The sequence below is a fragment of the Arachis ipaensis genome, chromosome B2, assembly GCF_059453495.1.
Source record: "Arachis ipaensis isolate K30076 ecotype BB chromosome B2, ASM5945349v1, whole genome shotgun sequence".
Taxonomy (NCBI): Eukaryota; Viridiplantae; Streptophyta; class Magnoliopsida; order Fabales; family Fabaceae; genus Arachis; species Arachis ipaensis.
In genome coordinates this window covers 34067110-34080356 of record NC_142437.1, presented here as the reverse complement: position 1 = coordinate 34080356, position 13247 = coordinate 34067110, and the positions used below count along the sequence as shown (strand labels likewise).

Genomic DNA, 13247 nt, shown 5'->3' with positions numbered 1-13247 from the left:
TGATGATTGTCACGTTCATCACATTCACGTTGAAGTGCGAATGAATATCTTAGAAGCGGAATAAGTATAATTGAATAGAGAAACAGTAGTACTTTGCATTAATTCATGAGGAACAGCAGAGCTCCACACCTTAATCTATGGAGTGCAGAAACTCTACCGTTTGAAAATACATAAGTGAAAGGTTCAGGCATGGCCGAATGGCCAGCCCCCAAAACGTGATCAATATGATCCTAAGATGAACTAAAATTATAAGATGTCTAATACAATAGTAAAAAGTTCTATTTATAATAAGCTAGCTACTAGGGTTTACAGAAGTAAGTAATTGATGCATAAATCCACTTTCGGGGCCCACTTGGTGTGTGCTTGGGCTGAGCTTGAATGTTACACGTGCAGAGGCTCTTTTTGGAGTTGAAAGCCAGGTTGTAACGTGTTTCTGGCGTTCAACTCTGGTTCGTGACGTGTTTCTGGCGTTTAACTCCAGACAGCAACGTAGAACTGGCGTTCAACGCCCTTTTACGTCGTCTAAACTCGGCCAAAGTATGGACCATTATATATTGCTGGAAAGCCCTGGATGTCTACTTTCCAACGCAATTGGAAGCGCGCCATTTTGAGTTCTGTAGCTCCAAAAAATCCACTTTGAGTGTAGGGAGGTCAGAATCCAACAGCATCAGCAGTCCTTCTTCAACCTCTGAATCTGATTTTTGCTCAAGTCCCTCAATTTCAGCCAGAAAATACCTGAAATCACAGAAAAACACACAAACTCATAGTAAAGTCCAGAAATATGAATTTAGCATAAAAACTAATGAAAATATCCCTAAAAGTAACTAGATCCTACTAAAAACATACTAAAAACAATGCCACAAAGCGTATAAATTATCCGCTCATCACAACACCAAACTTAAATTGTTGCTTGTCCCCAAGCAACTGAAAATCAAATAGGATAAAAAGAAGAGAATATACTATAAATTCCAAACTATCAACGAAACATAGCTCCAATCAGATGAGCGGGACTTGTAGCTTTTTGCCTCTTGAATAGTTTTGGCATCTCACTTTATCCATTGAGGTTCAGAATGATTGGCATCTATAGGAACTTAGAGTTCAGATAGTGTTATTGATTCTCCTAGTTCAGTATGTTGATTCTTGAACACAGCTACTTTATGAGTCTTGGCCGTGGCCCTAAGCACTTTGTTTTCCAGTATTACCACCGGATACATAAATGCCACAGACACATAATTGGGTGAACCTTTTCAGATTGTGACTCAGCTTTGCTAAAGTCTCCAATTAGAGGTGTCCAGGGTTCTTAAGCACACTCTGTTTTTGCTTTGGACCTTGACTTTAACCGCTCAGTCTCAAGTTTTCACTTGACACCTTCACACCACAAGCACATGGTTAGGGACAGCTTGGTTTAGCCGCTTAGGCCAGGATTTTATTCCTTTAAGCCCTCCTATCCACTGATGCTCAAAGCCTTGGGATCTTTTTTATTTACCCTTGCCTTTTGGTTTTAAGGGTTATTGGCTTTTTGCTCTTGCCTTTTGGTTTTAAGAGCTTTTGGCTTTTTCTGTTTGCTTTTTCTCTCTCTTTTTTTTTCTATTTTTTTCGCTATTTTTTTTCTTTTTTTTTTCGGCAAGCTTTGTTCTTTACTGCTTTTTCTTGCTTCAAGAATCATTTTTATGATTTTTCAGATTATCAAATAACATGTCTCTTTGTCATCATTCTTTCAAGAGCCAACATATTTAACATTCATAAACAACAACTTCAAAAGACATATGCACTGTTCAAGCATTCATTTAGAAAACAAGAAGCATTGTCACCACATCAATATAATTAAACTAAGTTCAAGGATAAATTCGAAACTCATGTACTTCTTGTTCTTTTGAATTAAAAACATTTTTCATTTAAGAGATGTGATGGATTCATAGGACATTCATAACTTTAAGACATAGTTACTAAATACTAATGATCATGTAATAAGACACAAACTTAGATAAGCACTTAACATAGAAAATGAAAAACAGAGAATGTAAGAACAAGGAATGAGTCCACCTTAGTGATGGTGGCGTTTCCTTCTTGAGGAACCAATGATGTCCTTGAGCTCTTCTATGTCTCTTCCTTGTCTTTGTTGCTCCTCCCTCATTGCTTTTTGATCTTCTCTAATTTCATGAAGGATGATGGAGTTCTCTTGATGTTCCACCCTTAATTGTCCCATGTTGGAACTTAATTCTCCTAGGGAGGTGTTGATTTGCTCCCAATAGTTTTGTGAAGGAAAATGTATTTGAGGCATCTCCGGGATCTCATGGTGATGAGCTTCATGCGTCTCTTGAGATCCATGAATGGGCTCTCTTGCTTGCTCCATCCTTTTCTTAGTGATGGGCTTTTCTTCCTCAATGGGAATGTCTCCTTCTATGAAAGCTTCAACTGAGTAACATAGATGGCAGATAAGATGAGGAAAAGCTAGCCTTGCCCAAGGAGAGGGCTTTTCGGCTATTTTGTAGAGTTCAAGGGAGATGACTTCATGAAATTCTACTTCCTCTCCAATCATGATGCTATGAATCATGATGGCCCGATCCACAGTAACTTCAGATCGGTTGCTAGTGGGGATGATGGAGCGTTGTATGAACTCTAACCATCCTCTAGCTACAGGCTTGAGGTCCAGTCTTCTTAGTTGAACCGGCTTGCCTTTGGAGTCAATCTTCTATTGAGCTCCTTCCACACATATGTCCATGAGGACTTGGTCCAACCTTTGATTAAAGTTGACCCTTCTAGTGTAGGGGCGTGCATCTCCTTGCATCATAGGCAAGTTGAACGCCAACCTCACATTTTCCGGACTAAAATCTAAGTATTTCCCCCGAACCATAGTGAGATAATTCTTTGGTTTTGGGTTCTTACTTTGATCATGGTTCCTAGTGATCCATGCATTGGCATAGAACTCTTGAACCATTAGGATGCCGACTTGTTGGATGGGGTTTGTTAGAACTTCCCAACCTCTTCTTTGGATTTCATGTCGGATCTCCGGATACTCATTTCTCTTGAGCTTGAAAGGGACCTCGGGGATCACCTTCTTCTTGGCCACAACATCATAGAAGTGGTCTTGATGAGCTTTGGAGATGAATCTTTCCATCTCCCATGACTCGGAGGTGGAAGCTTTTGTCTTCCCTTTCCCTTTTTTAGAGGATTCTCCGGTCTTAGGTGCCATCAATGGTAATGAAAAAACAAAAAGCTTATGCTTTTACCACACCAAACTTAGAATTTTGCTCGCCCTCGAGCAAGAGAAGAAAGAATAGATGAAGAAGAAGAAAATATGGAGGAGAGGAGGGAAAGGTGTATTCGGCCAAGAAGAGAAGAGAGGGTTGTGTTGTGTGAAAATGAGGAAGAATGGAGGGCTTTATATAGGGAAGGGAGGGGGGGTAAGGTTCGGCCATAAGGGTGGGTTTTGGGTAGGAAATTGATTTTGAATTTTGAAGGTAGGTGGAGTTTATGAGGTAGGTTTATGGGGAAGAGTGGATGGATGTGAGTGGTGATAGGTGGAGATCCTGTAGGGTCCACAGGTCCTGAGGTGTCAAGGATTTGCATCCCTGCACCCATTAGGCATGTAAATGCCTTTGCATGCAATTCTGGCGTTTAAACGCCGAATTGATGCTTGTTCTGGGCGTTCAGTGCCCAGATGCAGCATATTTCTGGCGTTGAACGCCAGCCAGATGCTTGTTTCTGGCGTTCAGCGCTAGCTCTTCTTCACTGTGTATTTCTGGCTTCTGAACGCCAGGATGCTGCTTGTTTCTGGCGTTCAACGCCAGAAACATGCTCTATTCTGGCGTTGAACGCCAGACAGATGCTCCTTACTGGCGTTTAAACGCCAGTGAGATCCTCCTCCAGGGTGTGATTTTTCTTCTGCTGTTTTTGATTCTGTTTTCAATTTTTGTATTTATTTTGTGACTCCACATGATCATGAACCTAATAAAACATGAAAAACAATGAAAAATAAAATTAGATAAATAAAAATTGGGTTGCCTCCCAACAAGCGCTTCTTTAATGTCAATAGCTTGACAGTGGGCTCTCATGGAGCCTCACAGATGTTCAGAGCATTGTTGAGACTCCCCAACACCAAACTTAGAGTTTGGATATGGGAGTTCAACACCAAACTTAGAGTTTGACTGTGGGGGCTCTGGTTGACTCTGTTTTGAGAGAAGCTTACTGTGCCTCTTTTCCATGTTTACAGAAGAATATCCTTGAGTTGTAAACACAAGGGGGTCCTCATTCAATTGAAGGACTAATTCACCTCTATCAACATCAATCACAGCTCTTGCTGTGGCTACGAAGGGTCTTCCAAGAATGATGGATTCATCCTCATCCTTCCCAGTATCTAGGACTATGAAATTAGCAGGGATGTAAAGGCCTTCAACCTTTACTAACACGTCCTCTACTTGTCCATAAGCCTATTTTCTTGAATTGTCTGCCATCTCTAATGAGATTTTAGTAGCTTGCCCCCCAAAGATTTCCAGTTTCTCTATTACAGAGAGGGGCATGAGGTTTATCCCTGAACCAAGGTCACACAGAGCCTTTTCAAAGATCATAGTGCCTATGGTACAAGGTATTAAGAACTTTCCAGGATCCTGTTTCTTTTGAGGCAATGTCAGTTGATCTAGATCACTTAGTTCATTGGTGAACAAGGGAGGTTCATCCTCCCAAGTCTCAATACCAAATAATTTGGCATTCAGCTTCATGATTGCACCAAGGTACTTGGTAACTTGCTCCTTAGTAACATCCTCATTCTCTTCAGAAGAGGAATACTCATCAGAGCTCATGAATGGCATAAGGAGGTTTAATGGAATCTCTATGGTCTCTAGTTGAGTCTCAGATTCCTTTGGTTCCTCAGAGGGAAACTCCTTATTGATCACTGGACGTCCCAGGAGGTCTTCCTCCTTGGGATTCACGTCCTCCTCCTCTTTTGTGGATTCGGCCATGATGGTCATTTCAATGGCCTTGCACTCTCCTTTTGGATTTTCTTCTGTATTGCTTGGGAGAGTACTAGGAGGGATTTCAGTGACTCTTTTACTCAGCTGGCCCACTTGTGCTTCTAAATTTCTAATGGAGGACCTTGTTTCATTCATGAAACTTACAGTGGTCTTAGATAGATCAGAGACTAAGTTTGCTAAATTAGAGGTATTTTATTCAGAGTTCTCTGTCTGTTGCTGAGTGGATGATGGAAAAGGTTTACTATTGTTAAACCTATTTCTTCCACCATTATTAAAGCCTTGTTGAGGCTTTTGTTGATCCTTCCATGAGAGATTTGGATGATTTCTCCATGATGAGTTATAGGTGTTTCCATAAGGTTCACCTAAGTAATTTACCTCTGCTATTGCAGGGTTCTCAGGATCATAAGCTTCTTCTTCAGAAGATGCCTCTTGAGTACTGTTGGATGGAGCTTGCATTCCATTCAGACTCTGAGAAATCATATTGACTTGTTGAGTCAATATTTTGTTCTGAGCTAATATGGCATTCACAGTATCAATTTCAAGAACTCCCTTCTTCTGAGGCGTCCCATTACCCACAGGGTTCCTCTCAGAAGTGTACATGAACTGGTTATTAGCAACCATGTCAATGAGTTCTTGAGCTTCTGCAGGCATTTTCTTTAGGTGAATGGATCCACCTGCAGAAGTATCCAATGACATCTTAGCTAATTTAGACAAACCATCATAGAATATATCCAGGATGGTCCATTCTGAAAGCATGTCAGAAGGACACTTTTTGGTCAGTTGCTTGTATCTCTCCCAAGCTTTATAGAGGGATTCACCTTCTTTCTGTCTGAAGGTTTGAACATCCACTCTAAGCCTGCTCAGCTTTTGAGGATCCAACCACACTCTAGCTCTGTCTCTTACAGCAAAAGGGAAAAGCATGAGCCTGTAGACTTCAGGATCTACTCCATTAGTCTTAACAGTATCACAGATCTGCAAGAATTTAGTTAAGAACTGAAAAGGATCTTCAGATGGAAGTCCATGGAACTTGCAGTTCTGCTACATCAGAGAAACTAATTGAGGTTTCAGCTCAAAATTGTTTGCTCCAATGGTAGGGATGGAGATGCTTCTTCCATGTAAATTAGAATTAGGTGCAGTAAAGTCACCAAGCATTCTCCTTGTATTATTATTATTTTCGGCTGCCATCTCCTCTTCCTGTTCGAAAATTTCTGAAAGGTGCTTGCTGGCTTGTTGTAATTTAGCTTCTCTTAGTTTCCTCTTCAGAGTCCTTTCAGGTTCTGGATCTGCTTCAACAAGAATGTTCTTGTCCTTGCTCCTGCTCATATGAAAAAGAAGGGAACAGAAAAATAATAATAATAGGGATCCTTTTTACACAGGTATAGAGGTCCTTATGTGAGTAGAAGAAAAGAAGAAGAAAAGAATGTAATGTAAGGAAAGAAACACAAGGGTGAGGAGAGCAGAGATGTAAGATGAAGAGAAGTGTTAGTAGATGAATAAATAAATAGAAGGAGATGAGAGAGAAAGAGAATTTTCGAAAATTATTTTTGAAAAATGGTTAGTGATTTTCGAAAATTAAAAGAAGAAATAAATTAAAATTAAATTTTGAAATAATTAGTTAATTTTTGAAAAAGAGGGAGATATTTTCGAAAATTAGAGAGAGAGAGTTAGTTAAGTAGTTTTGAAAAAGATAATCAACAAACAAAAAGTTAGTTAGTTAGTTGAAACAAATTTGAAAATCAATTTTGAAAAGATAAGAAGATAAGAAGTTAGAAAAGATATTTTAAAATCAAATTTTTGAAAAAGATATGATTTTGAAAAAGATAAGATAAAAATATATTTTTGAAAAGATATGATTGAAATTAGTTTTGAAAAATATTTGAATTTTAAAATCACAATCGATGACTTGATTCACAAGAAATCACAAGATATGATTCTAGAACTTAAAGTTTGAATCTTTCTGAACAAGTAAGTAACAAACTTGAAATTTTTGAATCAAAACATTAATTGTTGATGATATTTTCGAAAATTATGAGGTAAAATTAAGAAAAAAATTTTTGAAAAATATTTTAAAAATTTTCGAAAATAAATAAAAAAATGAAAAAGATTTAATTTTTGAAAAAGATAAGATTTTTAAATTGAAATTTGATTTGACTCATAAGAAACAACTAAATATTTTTTTTAAAAAAGTTTTGAAAAAGTCAACTCAAATTTTCGAATTTTATGAGAGAAAAGAGGGGAAGATATTTTTTTTTATTTTTGAATTTTTAATGATGAGAGAGAAAAACATAAAAATGATGCAATGCATGAAAATTTTGGATCAAAACAATGAATGCATGCAAGAATGCTATGAATGTCAAGATGAACACCAAGAACACTATGAAGATCATGATGAATATCAAGAACATATTTTTGAAAAATTTTCAATGCAAAGAAAACATGCAAGACACCAAACTTAGAAATCTTTAATGCTCAGGCACTAAGAATTCAAGAATGCATATGAAAAACACCATACAACACAAAACAATATAATATGAAGATCAATCAAGAAGGTTTACCAAGAACAACTTGAAGATCATGATGAATGCAATGCATGAATGCAATTTTCGAAAAATACAAGATGAATATGCAATTGACACCAAACTTGAAAATTGACTCAAGACTCAAACAAGAAACACAAAATATTTTTGATTTTTATGATTTTATGATTTTTTTGGATTTTTCGAAAATTATTTGAAAAATAAAAATAAGGATTCTAAAATTTTTAATATGAATTCCAGGAATCTTGTACTCTTATTCTAAAGCTCCAATCTGAGGGTTAGACATGGCTGAATAGCCAGTCAAGCTTTAGAAGATATTGATACTTTCCATGTATAGAGCAACTAAGTGTGTGAGAATCAACAAGCTCTTGTGATGATAAGTTGAAACCCCAGTCCAAAAGATTAGACATGGCTTACAGCCGGCCAGGATTCAACAAATCATCATGAAACACTAGAATTCATTCTTAAAAATTCTGAAGAACATAATAAAATTTTTGAAAAGAATTTTTTTTTCGAAAATAAAGGAGAAATTTTTTTTTTGAAGATTAATTGGGAAAAACGAAAAAGAAGAAAATATTTTTGAAAAATTTTTGAAAACTTTTTGAAAACAAAATAAGAAGAAAATTACCCAATCTGAGCAACACGATGAACCGTCAGTTGTCCAAACTCGAACAATTCCCGGCAACGGCGCCAAAACTTGGTGCACGAAATTGTGATCTCAGGCAACGGCGCCAAAAACTCTGTACGCACGTCTTAGTAAATTGTTTTTCATTCACAACTTCGATACAACTAACCAGCAAGTGCACTGGGTCGTCCATGTAATAAAACCTTACGTGAGTAAGGGTCGATCCCACGGAGATTGTTGGTATGAAGCAAGCTATGGTCACCTTGTAAATCTCAGTCAGGCGGATATAAAATAGTTATGGAGTTTTCGAAAATAAATAATAAATAGACAGAAAATAAAGATAGAAATACTTATGTATATCATTGGTGAGAATTTCAGATAAAGGTATATAGATGCTTTCGTCCCTCTGAACTTCTGCTTTCCTGCTGTCTTCATCCAATCAGTCCTACTCCTTTCCATGGTTGGCTTTATGTAAGGACATCACAATTGTCAATGGCTACTTTTCATCCTCTCTGGAAAATGGTCCGATGCGCTGTCACTGCATGGCTAATTGTCTGGAGGCATCACCGTGGTCAATGGCTGCATCCTATCCTCTTGTGAAAATGGTCCAAATGCTCTGTCACAGCACGGCTAATCATCTGAGGTTCTCGATCATACTGGAATTGGATTTACCCTCCTTTTGCGTCTGTCACTACGCCCAGCACTCGTGAGTTTGAAGTTCGTCACAGTCATTCAATCCCAGAATCCTACTCGGAATACCACAGACAAGGTTTAGACTTTCCGGATTCTCATAAATGCCGCTATCAATCTAGCATATACCACGAAGATTCTGACTAAGAGATCCAAGAGATACTCATTCAATCTAAGGTGGAACGGAAGTGGTTGTCAGGCACGCGTTCGTGGGGGAATGATGATGATTGTCACATTCATTACATTCACGTTGAAGTGCGAATGAATATCTTAGAAGCGGAATAAGTTGAATTGAATAGAGAAACAGTAGTACTTTGCATTAATTCATGAGAAACAGCAGAGCTCCACACCTTAATCTATGGAGTGCAGAAACTCTACCGTTTGAAAATACATAAGTGAAAGGTTCAGGCATGGCCGAATGGCCAGCCCCAAAACGTGATCAATATGATCCTAAGATGAACTAAAATCATAAGATGTCTAATACAATAGTAAAAAGTTCCATTTATAATAAACTAGCTACTAGGGTTTACAGAAGTAAGTAATTGATGCATAAATCCACTTCCGGGGCCCACTTGGTGTGTGCTTGGGCTGAGCTTGAATGTTACACGTGCAGAGGCTCTTTCTGGAGTTGAACGCCAGGTTGTAACGTGTTTCTGGCGTTCAACTCTGGTTCGTGACGTGTTTCTGGCGTTTAACTCCAGACAGCAGCGTAGAACTGGCGTTCAACACCCTTTTACATCGTCTAAACTCGGCCAAAGTATGGACTATTATATATTTCTAGAAACCCCTGGATGTCTACTTTTCAACGCAATTGGAAGCGCGCCATTTTGAGTTCTGTAGCTCTAGAAAATTCACTTTGAGTGCAGGGAGGTTAGAATCCAACAGCATCAGCAGTCCTTCTTCAACCTCTGAATCTGATTTTTGCTCATGTTCCTCAATTTCAGCCAGAAAATACCTGAAATCACAGAAAAACACACAAACTCATAGTAAAGTCCAGAAATGTGAATTTAGCATAAAAACTAATGAAAACATCCCTAAAAGTAACTAGATCCTACTAAAAACATACTAAAAATAATGCCACAAAGCCTATAAATTATCCGCTCATCAATAATTAGACACGTTTTTTAGAATCATAATTAACAAAATTTATATTAAAATATTAATTAAATTGAATAATTATTTAAAATAACTGTCAAAATTTATTAGAAATACCAAAAGAGTAATAACTTGGTTAAAAAATTTGAGAAAGTAATATATATTTAGAAAAATAATATGATTACGGTTTAACAGGTTAAAATTTTTTTATATAGTTATAGTAAATAATATAAAATTTGTGATATACATAAATATAATTTTTAATTAATATGTGTGATTTAAATATTAATTTAAATTTAAATTTATCTATTTTACAGTATTAAACAGTATTTTATAATGTATTTTAATTTTTAAGTTGATAGATGAATAATTAATTGTTTTTAGTTTATTATGTGCTAATTTTTAATTATGAGATGAATTTGATTATTTTACATATCAAGTATTAAATCTAAATACAGATATCACCAAATTTCAAAGTTATAACACACTTTCTTTTCTTTTACTGCGTCAAAGAGTAGTGAACTCAATCAGAAAAAAATAACTTGCATCATCTATCTATTAATAATATATTAAAAGAGAGCTAAAGGTAGCTTTCATATTCATTCTTAACCTCCTAAAAAGCCACATCTAGCTCTCTTTTAATATATTACTAATAGATAGATGGTGCGAGGTTCACTACCTAAAAAGAAAAAAGTGTATTGTGACTTTGAGATTTGGTATTGTCCATATTAAAATATGATCAAATCTAACACTTGATATGTGAAATAATCAAATTCATCTCACAATTAAAAATTAGCACATAATAAATTAAAAATAATTAATTATTATCTATCAACTTAAAAATTAAAATACAGTATTTTTATACTGTTTAATATTGTTATAAATTTAAATTTAAATTAATATTCAAATTACACATATTAATTAAAAATTGTATTTACGTATATTATAAATTTTATATTGTTAACTACAACTATTATTTATGAAAATTTTTTAACCTTTTAAACCGTAATCATTATTATTTTTTTAAACATATATTGCTTTCTCAAAATTTTTAACCAAATTATGACGCTTTTGGTATTTCTAATAAATTTTGAGTTACTTCAAATAATTATTTAATTTAATTAGTATTTTAATATAAATTTTGTTAATTATTATTATTCCAAAAAACTGTGTCTAATTACCATGAAATTTTTTTATGTATTTCTTGTGAACATTTTAGAAGGGGACCCTTTTTTTGCTGCACCATACTTAATACATGCTTTAATACATATAAAAGGTTAATGACTTTTTTCTATAAGTCTTGTAATTTATAAAATTTGGGTCTGTATTTTTAATTTTCATTTATAAATGTAGCCTGACCCAAAATAAATAGAATTTTACAAAAACAAAAAAAAGTTCAAATAAAAACCCAGCATCATTTTCATAATTACTAATTAAATAAATATTTACTATATTAACCAACTTGTGTTGATCGAGTGGTCAGCTCACTCGTCCACTTAAGATAGTGTAGAGAGTTCGAATCCCGCCTTGTGCATGCAGTAACTTATTGGCTAGCGGCAGACCCCTGGATTAGTCCTTAACCTGTCGAGTTGGAGGATACCGTTTGGATAAACAAAAAAAATGAAAGAAGACATTGCCTTTAAATTTTTTTTCTCTGAACACTTGATAACTTTTTCTATTGACAATAAATATATATAGGTGTAAAAGATTCTCTCTTTCTACACCATAAAATTCACCATTTATTTATAGTATGAGGTTGACAAAGTAATATTAAAAACCATCTTTTCCTTAACTGTATACTTAATTTCTTATGTTGTACAAGAGGTACACATATTTTTTTTTCTCTTGTATAGTCTTTTTAGTAAATATGGTAAACTTTTATGTACTTGTAGCCAAAAAGTGAAATATTTTTTTACAGACATTATAAGTTGCTCAACATACACGTTCATAATTTGGAGCCAAAATATATTTGTTAGATAATATTCTTTTTTGATGTCTTTTAGTGATGCATATCTTACTCTTGAAGTACAAGAATAAACTTTTCATACCTTGTGAGATGGGTTTACAACTCAGATTCAAGTATGAGGTGTTTACGCATTAAATGTAATTTTTTCAAGACTTACACATTTCTATTTTATAATAAATTACTTAGACAAATATTTTTCGCCTTGTGCATGCAGTAACTTATTGGCTAGCGGCGGACTTCCGGATTAGTCCTAAACCTGTCGAGTTGGGGGATACCGTTTGGGTAAACCAAAAAAAAATATTTACTACATTTAACTATTAAATCTCTTCACATGTATCAGGAGGTAAAAAAATGAAAGAAGATATTGTCTTTAAATTTTTTCTCTCTGAACACTTGATAACTTTTTTTATTGACAATAAATATATATAGGTGTAAAAGATTCTCTCTTTCTACACCATAAAATTCACCATTTATTTATAGTATGAGGTTGACAAAGTAATGTTAAAAACCCTCTTTTCCTTAACTGTATACTTAATTTCTTATATTGTACAAGAGGTACACATATTTTTTTTCTCTTGTACAGTCTTTTTAGTAAATATGGTAAACTTTCATGTACTTGTAGCCAAAAAGTGAAATATTTCTTTATAGACATTATAAGTTGCTCAACATACACGTTCATAATTTGGAGCCAAAATGTATTTGTTAGATAATATTCTTTTTTGATGTCTTTTAGTGATGTATATCTTACTCTTAAAATGCAAGAATAAACTTTTCATATCTTGTGAGATGGATTTACAACTCAGATTCAAGTCTGAGGTGTTTACGCATTAAATGTAATTTTTTCAAAACTTACACATTTCTATTTTATAATAAATTACTTAGACAAATATTTTCTAGCACTTCAAAAATTTAGCAAAATATTAAAAATGACTTAGTGAACTTTTTTAATTACATCTGTTATTTATTAATTATCAAAATTCAATTTAAAATATAAAAATTATAGTTGATGATATAGGTGTAGTACGACAAGAAGGGAGAGAGAGAAAGAAGAAGAAGAAGATACTAGTAGTAGTAATTATGGTTTGGTAGCAACAATGGTGGTAAAAATAGTAACGATGGTGGTATTCTTGTCATTCATAATGATGACGTTGGTGATGGAGATAATTCAAAGAGACGACTAGTAGCAAAAGTAAGATGGCAATAGAAGTGGGGGTGGTTGTTAATCAGGAGTTACAACAGTGTAGTGTGATTGTTAATCGTAGCGTTGATGGGGTGAAAAATAATGGCAATGAATTTTTCTTGAGGAGGAAAAAAGAAAGGAAGGAAGGAAGGGAGTGACAGTGATATGATAGTGATAATTATGA

The 13247-nt window shown here is 34.8% G+C and overlaps 1 non-coding gene across 1 annotated transcript; it reads left to right on the top strand.

Moving 5' to 3' along the window:
• Nucleotides 1–5720: 5720 nt before the first annotated feature.
• On the top strand, nt 5721–5828 carry LOC148573531 (small nucleolar RNA R71). Its single transcript, XR_015906409.1, has one exon. It is a non-coding gene; the product is annotated as a small nucleolar RNA R71 (small nucleolar RNA).
• The last annotated feature ends 7419 nt before the right edge of the window (nt 5829–13247 follow it).